Here is a 16,475-nt window from a genome sequence, read left to right on the forward strand (position 1 = left end):
AAAAGTTACCTGTGAAGGTTTCCAGACAGCTTCTAGTAGGGACAGGATCTCAGATCCATGTTTTATTGGGAGTCATCTTTAGCTAATAAACTTCTTTTTAAATGTCTGCATGGACATATAATGCCAAGTAAGCATATTTAGAATCTGTATAGATATTTATTAAGACCACTTTACATTAGTGCAAGAGGTTTATTAAGTCCAAATGGTTAGGTCCAGAAGAGCGTTTTGATTTACTAACACTCCAGCCTAACTCTCTTTCCCTGACTAGATGAATTCATGTGGCTATGGCAGACCAAAACTTTATTTCCCGTCAGGGCCTTGAGCAGATGCTGGGGGCTGGGATTTTTGTTAATTTTAAACTATCCCCTATTTGACAACCTTAGCATTTTTAAGACTTACTATAAATAGAAATAACAGTTAATAGATATAAGTTTCTGCTCAATTAGAAGGTAGACAGGTATGGGCATTAGTTATGCATGCTTATGAACTATTTTCTTTTGGCCTTCTAGATTTACTTTGAAAGGGCAGCACAAAATGACTCCATTCAGGATCTGACACCATCCCCTCTTATCTGAGCAGATTTTTCCCAACTACCTCTGGGTGATCCCTCATCACCAGGACAAGGTTGTCCCAGTGGATGTCTTCTTGCTGAGGTAATGTCCTAGTTGGCATTTTTGCTTATTGCTGCAATTTGCTGTGCCAGCTGGTCAAATAGCACGTGGGAAGGAGGTGACTGACAAGTTGGGTAAGACTCAACTTTTTATTTCCAATTTTATTTCCAATTTAAGCAACAAGGAGATCAATAGAAACAGTTTTCAAGCAAGGCTTACCTGGAGCTTATTAAGAATCAGTTAAATCTGACTACCTTTTAAGAGTCACCTGTGCCTTTGTGGGTCTGACTATAATTGGAACAGAAGCTCTGTATTCAAAATGGCTTACACACTTGGGAAACAGACATATTAGACAGCAAAATATAGAATTTATTTCAAAGTATTCATTTGAAGGACCTTGACATAAACGCTTAAGTGAACTTTGGTTTAGTTATTTAGTTTCATGTCATTAAAAACTTGACAAACTTAATAGTAAAGAAATGATTACTTACATAGATGGATATAAAGAATGAAATGCTGGTTTTACATCAGTGTATTAATCTTGAACTTATTTAAATCACAGCCAACTTAATTACATACCAACTTCACTAACTTTACAAATAACCTGTATCTTATAATTCAAGACTCATACAATACTCATATCATCTGCTACTTACAAACATTTAAGACAATTCTTCTCAAATTCTCTCTTATCCAAAGGAAACCATCTTTCCTCAATTCCTCAATTCCTTTCTTTACAAACTTCCCTCTTTTTTTTGTACTTTAATTTGTATTTAAAATAACCTTTATAAAACCTTTTAATGAAAATTATATAGTTCCCCTTTTAAGACAATGTTATGGTCCTTTGAAACATTTGTTAACACCCAGATCAGACAACCTTCTGTACCATTTGTGTTTAAAACTGTCCCCTGCTTTTTTCCTTTTAGCGTGTAGATCCAATTAACTCTTGGTTACCTTAGAACTGTACAATGACTCTCTGGTGTCAAAATGAATAAATAGACAAACAATAGACACAGGAGATTTTTCTCAAGACAATTTTGCACAAAAGAGTACAATACCATTACTCTATCCAGAGCCAGGCTACCTGGGCAGAGCAGCTTACTATTTTGTTGTTGCTGCTTTTTTATCCCAATCCAAACTGCCCCTCTTCATTGTCAAGGAGTTAGGCTCACATTCTAAGTATAATTGATTACCAAGATTAGAAAGGGTCTATTAAAGATTTATCTCCCTAACTTGGCTAGTGGTCAGAAGCAGCATAGATACTATTTACAATTGTAGTCAAAAGCAAAAAATGTCAGGAAATATTAAAACCAAAAAATATTACCATACAAAACAGAATCACTTTAGTTTGATAGAAAAGACTACTTTTTCTTACACCTTAATGACAGGTGTTATTTTTAACATATTCATGCACAAATACACACATACACACACACTTGTACACATAGATCTTAAAGAATCCTTAGGTTTTAAAAATGAAAATTGGCCATAAGTTTTCTGGAATTCCAATGGCAAGAGACATTTTTGCTCATAGCACTATGGAAGCACATGGTAAGTACTAGAAAACAAAGACTTTTTCCAACAACCAGCAACAAACAGAATTTAACAGAATCTCCATTCTTAAAGAGAATACCAAGAACAGAAAACTAAAACAATTCTAGTAATGAGAAACATTAGCACACTAATTTGCTTTTTAACATTTCCTAGATGAGGGTTAATCTTAAGGGTCTGCAAATATTATTAAGAGAGGGGGAGTGCCCAACCCTGATTCCTGAGGGGAAGGCAAGCCTGGGCGTTATCCCTCAGCTCTTCAGCTCAAGGCTAGCACTCTAACACTGGAGCCACAGTGCCACTTTTGGCTTTTTCTGCTTGTGGGGTGCTTAGGAATTGAGCCCATGGCCTCATGCATGCAAGGCAAACACTCTACCACTGAGCCACCTAGGTGTGCCTAGGGCATTTTGACTCACAAAGGGCTCTCAATTTGCTAGGAGTTAATTTTATAGTTTCTACAAAATTCCTTTTTTAAAGTAAGTTTTAACCATGTATTTTAAGCAGTGGCCTTAACTCTATCTTTTTCAACCATTGACTAGAGCACTTTATATACCAACTTATATTTATAGCACATTATATTACAAAGAGAGATTAACTTTTTTCTTCTTAAAACCTCCTTTTAAAAAGTCTTTAGGCATACTCTAAAGGACAGTGGCTTACTATAGGAAGAACTATATTTCTAGAGATTGACATGCAAGAAGAGTGGTGCAGCTACAGACAAAATGACACTGGGTATCTTCCTGAAATCAACAAAAATGACTAAGAGTTACAAAGAACAATGACCCTGACTGGTACCAGTTTCTAAGGAAAAAACAGAACTAAACCAAACCAAAACCTCTGTTGACATCTCAAGCCTTGAGGGCTTGAGGGTTGGGGGTATGATAGTGTCTAATCCCCTTCCACAACAGTCCAGATAGACCTATCTCCAGAAAACAGAAACAGACATTTACTGACCTCCAGAGGTCTCCTGAATGACTCCAAAAAGATTTAGTGGCAATCAGGTGTCCATGATCTGGCTGTTGGAGTGGAAGAAAGGCCACGGGGTCCTGGAATATCTCAGGGTGCGGCTCCCCTATGGAATTCCCCATCTCCAGCAGCCCAATCACTCAGGCCATCGATGAAGCCTCCAAATGTTATATAGGAATTTAATCAGCAAGATACAAAGAAGCCACACTTTGAGAGGTTGAATGCGAAGTCTTTATTAGAAAGCTGGCAACTGTAAGCAGAAAAGTCTCCATCATCTGTTAAAACACCAAGAGGGGAAGGGGGGCCAAGACGGCAATAGAACTGTAGGAAAACACCACAACCCTCTCCAACCAAATAGAGAGTTCGAGTTCCAATGCTCAGTTTCCCCAAAAGACCAACAACAGCGAAAAGGTGAACAAGCCAGAGGTGAAGCAAAACAAGAAAAGGAAAAAATTTCAGAATGGAAAAGTGTGAAGACCCTTCCCACACCCCTTGCTGGCCAGAAAGCTTCTTGCCAAACAGTGGCCTGGCCAGGCTCAGGGCTGCTGGAGACTCCAGAACCATAGTGGGTCGTCTGCAGAATGCCAGTGCACAAGATACCCAGGATGCAGATGCCCGACCCAGTGATTGTAAACAGAGAAATCTTGGAGCTCGGAACCTGAACAAAGACCCTTCTCCCACCCCTCAGCAGTGAAGCATCCCCACAAGGCAGCATACCACCAAAGCCAAGCGGCCCCTCGGCTATGGAGAGGAACCCCAGAACTACCCCAGAACTACAGGGGTCCATGGGCAAAATGCCAGTGCAGAAGATTCCCAAGGTGCCGGTGCTGACCTGGAGAGTGCAAACAGACAGAAACGTCAGAGCTCAGAAACTGCATGAAGACCCCATTCCCCCACCTCACCGGCAGAGCCTCTCTGCCTCAGCCCACTAAAGCTGCCCGGCCCCCCAGAACCACAGTGGTCCATAGTACGCCAGCACAAAAAATGTCCATGGTGCAGACCTAGACAGCATAAACAGAGGCAGAGATGGCGTGAAACACAGACCCAGAGCCAGCACCACCACCCAGCCCAGCCCACAATCATCTCAATGGTACACGGAGCATGGCAGCAACCAGCGACCTACAGCACGTAGACACAGCGATCTGCCACTGCACCACTAGACAGGTCCCAACCAGTTCCAGGATAAGTGAGTACCCCACAGGTGACAGCCCCTCCCCCCACCAAGGGAGATCAGTGCGGGCAGTACCCCCATAGCTTGACCTGGACCCTGCCCTCTATCACCTGGACTAGAGATCCCACTAAAACTGGGAACGGTGCAAGCGCCCCACCAGCCCATGGAGCACATCCAGCCTGCCAGGCTCGACCAAGAGCACCTCTGGGAGGGAGCTTAAATGCTTTAGCTGAGAACAGCACCCTGGGGCCACAGCAGCCAGCAGAAGAAATCCGAGCTACATATCCCCCTGGGTGGGAAATGCAGTAGCACAGATCCCACCTGAGCCCAACCAGTGTGTCCCAGGCTGGGGACTGGGAGCAGAGGGCAGGCCTGGGGATCTGGTGCTTGAGCTGCATAACCCACCTGTCCCGAGTGAAGTCAGACGCTGAGCACACGCCTCAGCAGAGGGTGGGGGGAAAGCAAAGAACCACACCTCCCAGGAACCACGCTCATGACAGCAAAAGACCTGTCCAGAAAAACTTAGGAAAGCAGGAAGATGACAGGAAACCCAATGCATCTCTCTATAATAACCATAAATATTAACAGGCTCAGTTCACCAATCAAAAAAAAAAAAGAACTGCAGATTGGATCAGAAAACAAGACCCATCCATTTCTTGCCTTCAAGAGACCAGTCTCAAAGCCAAAGATAAAAACAAACTCTAAGTAAAGGGATAGAGGAAGATCTACCATGCAAATGCTCCCACCAAGAAGGCAAGAGTTATCATCCTGATATTTGACAAAATAAACTTTTCATTGAAATCAACACAAAAAGACAAAGAAGGACACTATATATTAATACATGGAATGAAAGAGGATATTACCATTATCAACTTATACTCCCCAAACATTGGTACACCTAAATCTGTTCAGCAAATACTTTCAGACTTACAAAATAAAATTGATCCAAATACAGTAATACTAGGAAACTTTAATACTTCACTCTCACCAAAGGACAGGTCTACCAACCAGAGGATTGGCAAAGAAGCCTTCAAATGAAACGATGCCATATCTCAAGCTGAATTAATTGACATCTACCAAGTTTTCCACCCTACAACAACCCAGTACACCTTCTTCTCAGCAGCCCATGGAACTTTCTCCAAAATGGACCATATCATAGTCACATAAGGAATTTATTTAAGCAAATACAAAAGGATTGACATAATCCCCTGTATTCTATCCGACCACAGTGGAATCAAGCTAGTTCTCAATAATGAAGCGTACAAAATGTAGACATTACACAAATACAAGGAAATTGAACAGCACACTTCTGAGCAAAACCTGAGTCACAGAAGGAAATAAAGAAAAAATTAAAATGTTCCTACACTCAATGAAAATGAATAAACATCACAAAGAAACCCGTGGGACACAGCAAAAGCAGTCCTGAGGGGAAAATTTATTGTTCTCAGTGCACACATCAAAAAAAAAATAGGGACAGATCAAAAAATAATCTCCTGTTGCAACCAAAACTGCTAGAAAAGCAAGGAAAAATTGAACCTAAAGCTACTAGATAGTGAGATAACCAAAATAAGAGCTGAAATTAATGCGATAGAGACTAGGAACTATAAATAAAATTAATAAAACAAGAAGCTAGTTTTTTGAAAAAAAAAATCAATAAAATCAATGGACCTCTGGCAAGATTAACTAAAAAAAGAAGACAGGAAACCCAAATCAATCAGGGATGCCATGGGAAAAATTACAACAAATACCCAAGACATCCAATTATAAAGAATTATTTCTAGAATCTATACTCAGTAAGGAAGGAAAACTTAGCAGAAATAGATGAATTTTCAGAGAAATACAAATTTCACAAACTGAACCAAGAAGACATAAATCAACTAAATAAGCCAATATCTTACAAAGAGAGATAGAGGGAGCAATCAGAAGTGTTCCAATAAGGAAAATCCAGGACCAGATGGATTCACTACAGAATTCTGTGAAACCTTTAAAGAGGAACTAATAACCATACTCCTCAAACTCTTCTGAGAAATGGAAACAGAGGGAGCTATCCCACACTCATTCTATGAAGCCAGTATCACACTCATCCCCAAACCAGACAAAGACCCAACAAAAAAGAGAACTACAGACCAATCTCCTTGATGAACACAGATGCAAAACTCCTCAATAAAATTTAAGCCAACAGAATCCAGGAACATATCAAAAAAAAAATCACACATTATGATCAAGTAGGCGTCATCCCAGAGATGCAGGGATGGTTTAACATACATAAATCAATAAATGTAATCCATCACATCAATGGATCCAAGGTCAAGAACCACATGATTATCTCCATTGACGTGGAAAAGCCTTTTGATAAAATACTACATTTATTCTTGTTAAAAGGAACATTCTTCAAAACAATAAAAAGCTATATATGACAGACCAATAGCTAATATTATACTTAATAAGGAAAAACTACAACCAATTCTCCTAAAATCAGGAACAAGGCAAGGATGCCCACTGTCTCCACTCCTCTTCAATATAGTTCTGGAATCCTTAGCCAGAACAATAAGGCAAGAAAAAGACATTAAAGGGATCTGCATAGGGAAGGAAGAAGTTAAACTATCCCTTTTTGCACATCTGATACTATACCTCAATGGTCCCCAAAACTCCACCCCCACACTCTTAGAACTTATAAACCACTTTGGCAAAGTAGCAGGAACAAAATAAACCCACAAAAATCAGTTGCAGGCAGTAGAAACAGAAAGGGAAATTAAGAAAACAACCCCATTCACAATAACCTTAAAAAAAGTTAGGAATTAACCTAACCAAAGATGTAAAGGAACTATTTAATGAAAACTGTAAAACTTAAAGAAAGTAATCATAGAGGACCAAGAAATGGAAAGACCTTCCATGTTCTTGGTAAGGCAGACTTAATATATTGAAAATGGCCATACTACCAAAATTGATATACAAATTCAATGCAATTCCCATTAAAATCCCAATGATGGCTGGGTGCCGTTGGCTCATGCCTATAATCCTAGCTACTCAGGAGGCTGAGATCTGAGGGTCGAGGTTCAAAGCCAGCTGGGGCAGGAAAGTCTGTGAAACTCTTATCTCCAATAAAACCCACCAGAAAACTGGAAGTGGCACTGTAGCTCAAGTGGTAAAGCACTAGCCTTGAGCTGAAGAGCTGAGGGACAGCGCCCAGGCCCAGAGTTCAAGGCCCTGACCAACCAAAAAAAAAAAAAATCCCAATGTTGTACACTACTGAAACAGAAAAAAAAAGTCCAAAAATTCATAAGGTACAACAAAAGACCTAGACTAGCCAAAACAATTCCAGGCCAAAAAAAGAAAAACACAACAAACAAAAAACACAGGAGGGATCAAGATGACAGACTTCAAACTCTACTATAGAGCCATAATAACAAAGATAGCTTGGTACTGGCACAAAAACAGACCCATAGACCAATGGAATAGATTAGAAGATCCAGAAGTAAAAACACAAAGGAGTAAAGACATACACTGGAAGAAACACAACTTCTTTAACTACTGGTGCCTCATGAAGGTTGGAATGTGTTTGTGACTTTAACTATCACTATCTCACAATGCTATGAAATTTTTGAAATTTATGTGATCACTTAATCACAATAAAAAATTTTTAAAAACCCACCAAGATGGAGATGAGGACAAAATGGCATTACATAGGTCAAATATCCATTTTTCAATGTGGTATACTCACTCAAATAAAATAGCTTCAAAAACTGGAACATATTTTTACATACAATTTCTAATGGATAATATGGATTGATTAAAGTTTGTACAAGTCTATTGCAATTGTGCCTTTTGTAGCATTTATAGCATTTAAAATCCATGAAGCATTGGTAAATGTTTAATTTTTATAATAAAAATTCTAGTGTGATAGACTACTAATGCATGAAGTATTCAAAATCCTGAGAGGCATTTTCCCTTCATTGTACCAAGAAGTCCTGTAGTCTAGGCGATCTTATTTCATAGCATCTTTGAGAATGCAGTCTTTCCTATTTATTTTGAGACTCTACTGAGGGCATCTTGCAGTTGTTGTTTGGCTGAAAGAAGGGGGGTCAGATATCATGTGTGCAGGGGATCTAAGGCTGTAAGCTGAGACCAGTGACTTGCCTCGTCCCTGAAGTTAGGAGAATAAGGATTGTAGAGTACTAGGATTTCTCAGGGATGTACAAATGCTGTAGGCTGTTGGATTTATGAAGTTGGGGTATCAGGGGGAGTACTAAGGCAGAGCGTTCATTTCCAAAGCCTTCAGCATAGAAAAGTATAACCACATGAACCCACTGAGTTCTTCGAAGAAGAGGGTGTCAGTAGAAGAGAGAGCTAAGAACTGAGTCATTATCAAGTCTGAGCTTAGAGTTTAGGAAGAGAAAAAGGATCTGGTTATGAGGACAAAGTGAAGTGGAGGACTTGAGAGTTCATAGAGGCTAGCAAAGAGTTTCACAAAGGAGGGAGTCAGATACCAAGTCAACGCTGTGCATAGAGGAGACTGTGCATAGAGAATGAGTTACTGGATTTCCCATAGTAGTGGTCAGGAGTGAACTCAATCAAAGCCTCTTCCATGGGCAAACAAAAGATCATGAGTTGAATTAAATAGGAAAGAGGGATTGGAGGCAACAAGATACCGGGCCCGAAGCATGTAGGGAATACGCTCACTGGTGGTATGGAAATGTGGCTTCCAGGAAGTGTCTTTAACCCAGGGTTATGGTAGGTTATGATAGGATAAGTTCTGAGAAACAGTCCTTTGAAAATTTTGTTGTGTGAATAAACAAACAGAATACACTATTATACTGTATACTTACACAAACCTAGAGGGTCTTGAGCAATCACTCTCCTGGGCCTTTTGAGGCCAAAATGGTTGAACAAGGCTTCTGCTAGTTCACAGCCAACTTTCTTATATATGTAGAAGTGAAGCAGAATAGAGAAATGAGAAGCAGGGGAAATTATATTATATTTAACAAATTTCAAAAGGGCCAGACTCAGAAGCTGAAACCAGGAAGCAAACGGAAAAGGCAGTTAAACATCACTCCCACTATACTTTCAGAGGCTAAGTGACAAAGACTGGAAGATATAAAATGGGCCGAATGTGTGATTGCCTTTGAAATGGAAAAACAAACAAACCCTGCTATCTTTGAACAAGTAGAGACAGACAGATGGAATGCATATAGAAAAAGGAAGCTCCAAAACCTACGTATTGTCCTTGTGCTTTTAGGATGAGAAACATCTCCATATTTTAGAATAATAAGCAGTATCCATCCTGGCCATCCAGAACCACTATCTAACTGTTGAAAGTTGTTAGACAACATGATAGCAGCTGCCACTTTGCATCTTTTGCTCCTATTTCCAATGAGGGGAGCAGGAAATACTTCTCTCTTCCATTTTCCCCCACTTTAATCCTATTCCACTAAAATGAAGACTCTCTTTTTGGTGAGACACTCTTAAATGCTTTTCTTAAGTGGAACTCAAGGACCTGAGATTTGATGTGAAGACTCAGAAGCCTAGGGAAGCTCTTATCCATTCTCCAATGACTGAAGGAAGACTAGTTCTGAAAACCAGAAAGCCAGTGTATAGCTATTAACCTCTTCACTCTTTATCCAATAAAAGAATAATTCAGGCAAGATGAGAAACATAAGGAAAGTGATATAAGCTTTTATTAGAAAAGCTGTATGGCAGAGGAAGATTATTATGCAGTTCACTTTAGACATCTTTAGAGCACAAACAATAGGGTTAATGTTTCCAGGTTCCTTGCATCTCTGACAAAGAATGAGCAGGGCATAGAAGCATAAGAAACCTCGTGGAAAGGCTGTGAGGAAGCACTGAAGGGAAGGTAATATTTCCTCTTGCTTTTATGGGAGAAATCAGGAAAGAAAGACAGGTGGGTGGACCATTGGGTAGAGTTTAGGCAGCCCTTCTTTGGTATAAACTCTGATGGACAGGTTGATTGACAGGTAAAGCTTACGCAACAAATACACATCTTACATACCCTGGCCACCACAGTGACTATGTGCATGCTCCTCATAGAGATTATGTAGTATTGAGCAGACGTCCTGGCATCACAAGCACAAAAGCCAGTGTAGGGGCATCATTCTTGTTGTCAGTGCACAGGCACTGGGTGAGGGCTTTGCTTGGTCAAATAAACCTCCTTCCTGATTATCCAGACTTGGTGCCAATTTGGTCCCAGAAATATTTATCGGGTTCTTTATCAGCACTTTGATGGCAATCTTCACTGGGTACATTTGGATTTTGTGGTGCCATTCCTTAGGGAGAGGGCAAATCTTTTTGGGTGGATACCTGGGCATGTCATAGAAGTAGCCTTGGTAACGATGAATAGGGTTTTTCCTGTTACCCTGGCAACCAGGCACTTTGTGCTGTCTACCTCAGAAGGCACTCACTCTAAAACAGTGAGAACAATTGTAGTAAAGGCATAAACCAGTAACAGTCATTTATTATCATTAAATGTTATATACTGTACAGAACTGTTATATGCCTAGCCGCAGAGTAGATATGTTTATACCAACATCACCATAAACATGTGAGCATTGCATTTTCATGTAACATTATGATGGCGATGATGTTACCAGGTGATGGGAATTTTTCAGGTCCATTACAGTCTTATGGGACCAGCACCCAATATGCATCTATTATTGACCAAAGTGTCATTCTGCATGCCTATAGTTCATGTTGAAAACTACAACAGGCACAGGAGAGATGAGAAACACCTTGCAACAACCAAGTCCAGCTAAAAAAAAAGAAATGAAGAGAGCTCTAGTGCACACAGCTGGTGTTGCTCCTTCCCAGGAGCTGACAGGACGATCAAAGACTGAACAACTATCATCTCAATGGATCTGAGAACAAGCAGACAGTGCAGTTGGCAGAGAAACCTTGGGAACATTTCTTTCTTATCGCTTTTTTGTCACCATATAATTCAAACTGATCTGATAATGGGAAGAGATGAGATGGCATTGGGTCTTGGAGAAAAGATGTGAGATGGCTCTTTAAGGCAGAGTAAACAGAGCAGGGAATGCAATTTGGGGAGCCCACTGAAGGTGTATGATCTAAAACATAAAGCAAGGCTAGTCTGACAGCTGGTGTAGGTTTTCACAGTCATGTTTAACTGAACCAGTGGTTGGCCAAAGTGAGAAAGGGATGGGACATGATTAGTGCTGGAGTTTATTAATGAAACAGAAATTAATTGAACAAGGAACAATTCAGTGAACCGGGCACTTCCCAGAGCCAGGGTAACTGCAAACCAGCCACATGGATAGATAACATTTATGGATAGAAAAAGGGAAGAGATACACAGAAAATAGAAATGTGGATGGTCTCAAGTTTGGTGTTTCCCTAATTTTAACTTGGTTTGAATAATGAGCTGCCTCTGGTTGACTCAATACTAATTGTTACAAAGTGGGCTACTGTCTTTCCACATCATGTTAGGTTGCAATTCACTATGCGTGCAGAAACCTTTAGGACAAACTTAAAATATGTATGGTGTTAGCTTTAGGCCAAACTTAGTTTAATAAACATGACATGCAAATTTGATGAAGAAGCAATGCAGTGGAGTCATAGAACATGAGTCCATACTTCACACCTTATAGTTTGAGGGGGCATAAGAAATGCTAAGTTTGGGTTGACCAAACAGGCACTGTCAAGTGACCTCCATCTATTTACTAAATAGCCATTGTGTTTCTTCCTGTCAATTATCTGAGAAGACCTAGCCACCATATCACCAGTCTTTTTTTTTTTCTTGCTTTTTTTTTTATTGTGAAAATACTGTACAGAGGGGTTACAAATTACATGGGCAAGATAGTGAGTACATTTCTTATCAAGCATTGTAGCCTCTTCCTTTGTTTACCCTTCCTATCACCAGTCTTAAAGGGAGCTTCTTGTAGGTCCAGTCTGACTTTTGTCGAGTATACTATTAGGCTAAGACAGTCATGTTCAATGTGATTGGATGATTGTCCTTCCACTAGGAATTTGTCTGGGTTTAAGATATTATCTAAGGTAAATATCAGATCATCCTTTGGCAAAAGAATAGCTTAGAATCTATATTGAGTCTGTTAACCATCTTCCTACTTTTGTTTCTCTTTATCCTTTTTTTATATTTATTTTTTGCCAGTCTTGGGACTCAAATTCTGGGCTTGGGCTCTGTTCCTGAGCTCCTTTTTACTCAAGCAAATGTTGTACCACTTGAGCTACAACACCATTAATTTTTTTTAATTCTTTTTTTTTCTTTTGTCAGTTGTGGGGCTTGAACTCTGGGCCTGAGCACTGTCCCTCAGCTCTTCAGCTAAAGGCTAGTGCCCTACCACTTGAGCTATAGTGCCACTTCTGGTTTTCTGGTGGTTTTTATTGGAGACAAGAGTTTCATGGACTTTCCTGCTTGGGCTGGCTTTGAACCTTGATCCTCAGAATCTCAGCCTCCTGAGTAGCTAGGATTACAGGTGTGAGCCACCAGCGCCCGGCAATACCATTAATTTTTTAATGATTACTTGATTAACTTTTTCTGTGATTAATTGAAGATAAGAATCTCACAGACTTTCCTGCCCTAGCTGGCTTCGAATCATGATCATTGGATCTCAGCCTCATCAGTAGCTAGGATTACAGGCCTGAGCCAGAAGCACCTGACTCTACATCCCTTTTTACATAGACCTTTTGGGCTTCTCTTAATAATCCTCTAAACTTCTGTCTTTCCAATTTTCTAGTCTTTCTAATTTCCTTGCTGTATCAGGCCAGCTGTTGGTTACAAAATGGAGTTTCAACATACCCTGCTTTGTTTTCATAACAATATTGCTCCCATGACTTGGCCCACTGACTACCCTCCAGCCCAGAATCTTAATGTAAATATGAAAGTCCACTCCTCCACACTGTCAGATGATGGGCACCTGAGAGACTTGCTCAAACAATAGTTTCCTGGAGACAGAGCTGCACCATAAACTTGTAAAACTCTTTGAGCCCTCCAGCTACCTGGGACCCTGCCTTACCCATGACCTTAAGTCCTTCCACTCCTGTCCCCCATGATGCCTCATGGTTCCTGACTCTCCTCAGATCATGGTGGTGTCTCTCTTCAACATTCCATTGAGATTGATCTGGTCTGTTGAGGTCATTTTCAGCTTTTTCTTTATTCTAATACCCTCATGACTCAGTTTCCTAACGCAGGGGATCCTCCACATTCAATCCTGAGTATTTTCTCACTTGCTCCTTTAGTTTACTAAAAAATTCAGCAGAACCTTCGCTTTACCTTGTTTGAGGACCAGGGAACCAGCTTTTTGATCCTTTTTATAATTAAGTCTTGCATGTGACTTTATGAATGGCTCATTGTTATCCTGCTGGGGAACTTCACATCTGCAGGAAGGATATTGGTGGGTGTTTGCATACTCCAGTCATCATAAGTGCCCTTCTAGTCCTTCCTCTTTATTCCTGGAGAGCTGGAGGACTGCTGGTAGACTCATATCTCAAAGACCAGCAGCCCCAAATGCAGCTTAGCACAAAGCTTATATAGGTCAAAACCACACAAGGTGTGTGGAATCAAACCCAACAAAAGTGTTATACATAACCAAAGCAAACCAGATGAGGACACTTAAACCTAATAGAAAAGTAAATCATCTAGGGAAACAATCTGGGAGATCAGGGGCCAATTATCTAGGGCAAATATTGAGCCAATATCCTTACTTGAGTGCAATCTTATGGAGACTGATGTACACTCCTCTCTAAGAAAACAAAATTATCAATATAAACAGAGTCATCTTAATTAAAACAAGGAACAAGTACAAGTTATCCATTTGTAAGAGTTGGTAAATTACTAAAAAAAATCACAAAACCCAGGAAAATATCATATTTTACTAATTGTATGAAATGTTTATATGATCCCATCAACTAACTTCAGGACATCACAAGTCAAATCTTATTTCTTCTAAAATTACCTAAATACCCCTTTCTATGGGCAAAGCCCCCAAATTACATTTTAATTGCATTTTTTTCTTCTTACCCTGTATCTTTGTGTCACATTCCTGGGTCAGGGGTTTGATGGCCATCATTATCCAAGACATTTCTGCCAGAGGTTGGTCATCAGTGATAATGAATGAGAAATCACCAGATAAAATGTGTAGCAATAGGCCAAGAGTGGTGGCCCATGTCTGTCTTCCCAGTGATGCAGGAGATATAGGTAGGTGCATCATCATCCCAAACTGACCTGGGGAAAATATGTGAGACCTTATCTAAAAGCAAAAAGGACAAGAAGTATGACACAAGTGGTAGAGCACAAAGTCCTGAGTACATTTCCAATTCTGCTTTTCTCTTAACATTAGTGAGGTTTTTGTTTCATTTCTCTTCAGGTTTTTGAGATTAGGTTTTATTATGTAGCCCAGGGGTGATCTCCAGCTTGACCACTTGACACATATTTCTAGTCCACTTTTTTTTCTGGTTATCTTGGAGATGGCATCTCAAGGACTTTTCTGACAGAGGTGGCTTTTTTTTAAGTGGCAAGTATTTTTGATTGAATGTCATTGTTTATAAATAATACATACACATACAGAATACATATACAAGATGAAAGTCCAAACACACCTAGAGTAACAACTTGACACAAGGAACATTTGGTGCTTCTTTTTTTCTTCTGTGGGTGAGAGCTGTTCCACACAAGATAAGATCGTGGTGGATTGCTAATAAGATCGTGGTGAGATTGCTATTAGCATTGTGCAAGGAATCTATTACAATTAGTCAGTGCAAGGCATCTCTTCTGAATGGATTCTGGGGAAGGAGTAAAGTACTCGGGCAGAATTGATTTAGGGAGAAAGAAAAAACAACAAAGAAATCACTTATGGTGAGGATCAATATTGTATTTCATCTTTGAAAAAAGATTTTTACCCAAGAGCTAAAATATGAGACAACATTGTTCTAATAAATATTAGCAGCTCGTTTCAAAGCAACTGAATCCTTCACTGCTGTGGAGCACCAGAGGAACCCCTGCCTGCCAAGGCCTCGCTGCACTGTTCAGAAACAGGAGTAGATTCTCTGGAGAGGGCTATGTGTGGTCACATAGTGGTGACAGGGAAAGACATCTGAGGTCCAAGAATGCACAAAGCCATGACAAATGGCTGTCTGTTCTTCTTACTTTTCTAGTATGACCTGCTCCACCTGCTTAAATTCTTTCAGCTCCACAACCAGTTCCCAGTACTTGAGATACAACCACATGAGCCTCCCATTTGGGCATTTGTTGGTGTCCCAGACATCTCCACAATGCTTATCACGCTTAAATATGTCAGTTAAGCCAGCTTCCATCTCCAGGTCAGTGGTCCATGGAAGCATGCACCAATAAGTTCTTTTCTAGTTGCAGCTGTACACTACAGGGGCAAATTGGACTGCAGTAGATGTTCTGTCTTTCCACAAGAGCCTCTCCTATCTCCTTCAGCATGAGCTCGGCTTTCCTTTGCCAGTCCTGCCTCTCTTCCAGACAGCTCAGATACACACTCCTTGGAGGCTGCAACTGACTTTTTTCTTGCATTACTTGAGCCTGGTCCTGTTCTAGAAGCTTCCTTCCTTCCACCAACTTGTGCCCTGAGAGATAGATTCCAAAGACAGCTGAGAACAACTCTTCAGTGTTTTGAGATGACAGCATGGTACTTGGCTTCAAGGTCCTGTTGGAAAGCAGCTGTTCTCTGATGTTCTCTTTTGTTATTTCTTTCTGGAACTCTGAAATGCTAATTCCAGCACTGGTACCAATTAGCATAATTCCACCTGCTCCCATCACCTCTGTCAACTCTGGAATTAGGCAGGAAGTTCCAATTTGGGGGATCATTTAAGTTATTCATGGAGAAATTAGCTCAGGGAGCCCTGGCTGAGTCCGCCCAAGCCCTGGGCCAGCTCCCCCACAAATTGCTGCGGATGCTTCCAGGTGTGCCCAGGGCTGGCTTTGAACTGCAATCCTGAGCTTCTTTTTGCTCAAAGCTAGCACTCTACCATTTGAGGCTCAGCATTACTTCTGGCTTTTTCTGGTTATGTAGTACTGAGGAATCAAACCTAGGGCTTCATGAATGCTAGGCAAGCACTCTACCTCTGAGCTACAACCACTTTGCTGCCAGACCTTAACCCATAGTTCTACTTCTGGCTTTTTAGTGGTTAATTGGAGGTTGAAAGACTTTTCTCCATGGCCTGGC

At 40.4% G+C, this 16,475-nt stretch overlaps 1 pseudogene; it reads right to left on the reverse strand.

Annotated features, from left to right (window-relative positions):
* Positions 1-15,370: 15,370 nt before the first annotated feature.
* Positions 15,371-16,163, reverse strand: LOC122121355 (annotated as a pseudogene).
* Positions 16,164-16,475: the final 312 nt, after the last annotated feature.

The sequence above is a fragment of the Dipodomys spectabilis genome, unplaced genomic scaffold (assembly GCF_019054845.1).
Source record: "Dipodomys spectabilis isolate Male_0828 unplaced genomic scaffold, ASM1905484v1 ptg000187l, whole genome shotgun sequence".
Taxonomy (NCBI): Eukaryota; Metazoa; Chordata; class Mammalia; order Rodentia; family Heteromyidae; genus Dipodomys; species Dipodomys spectabilis.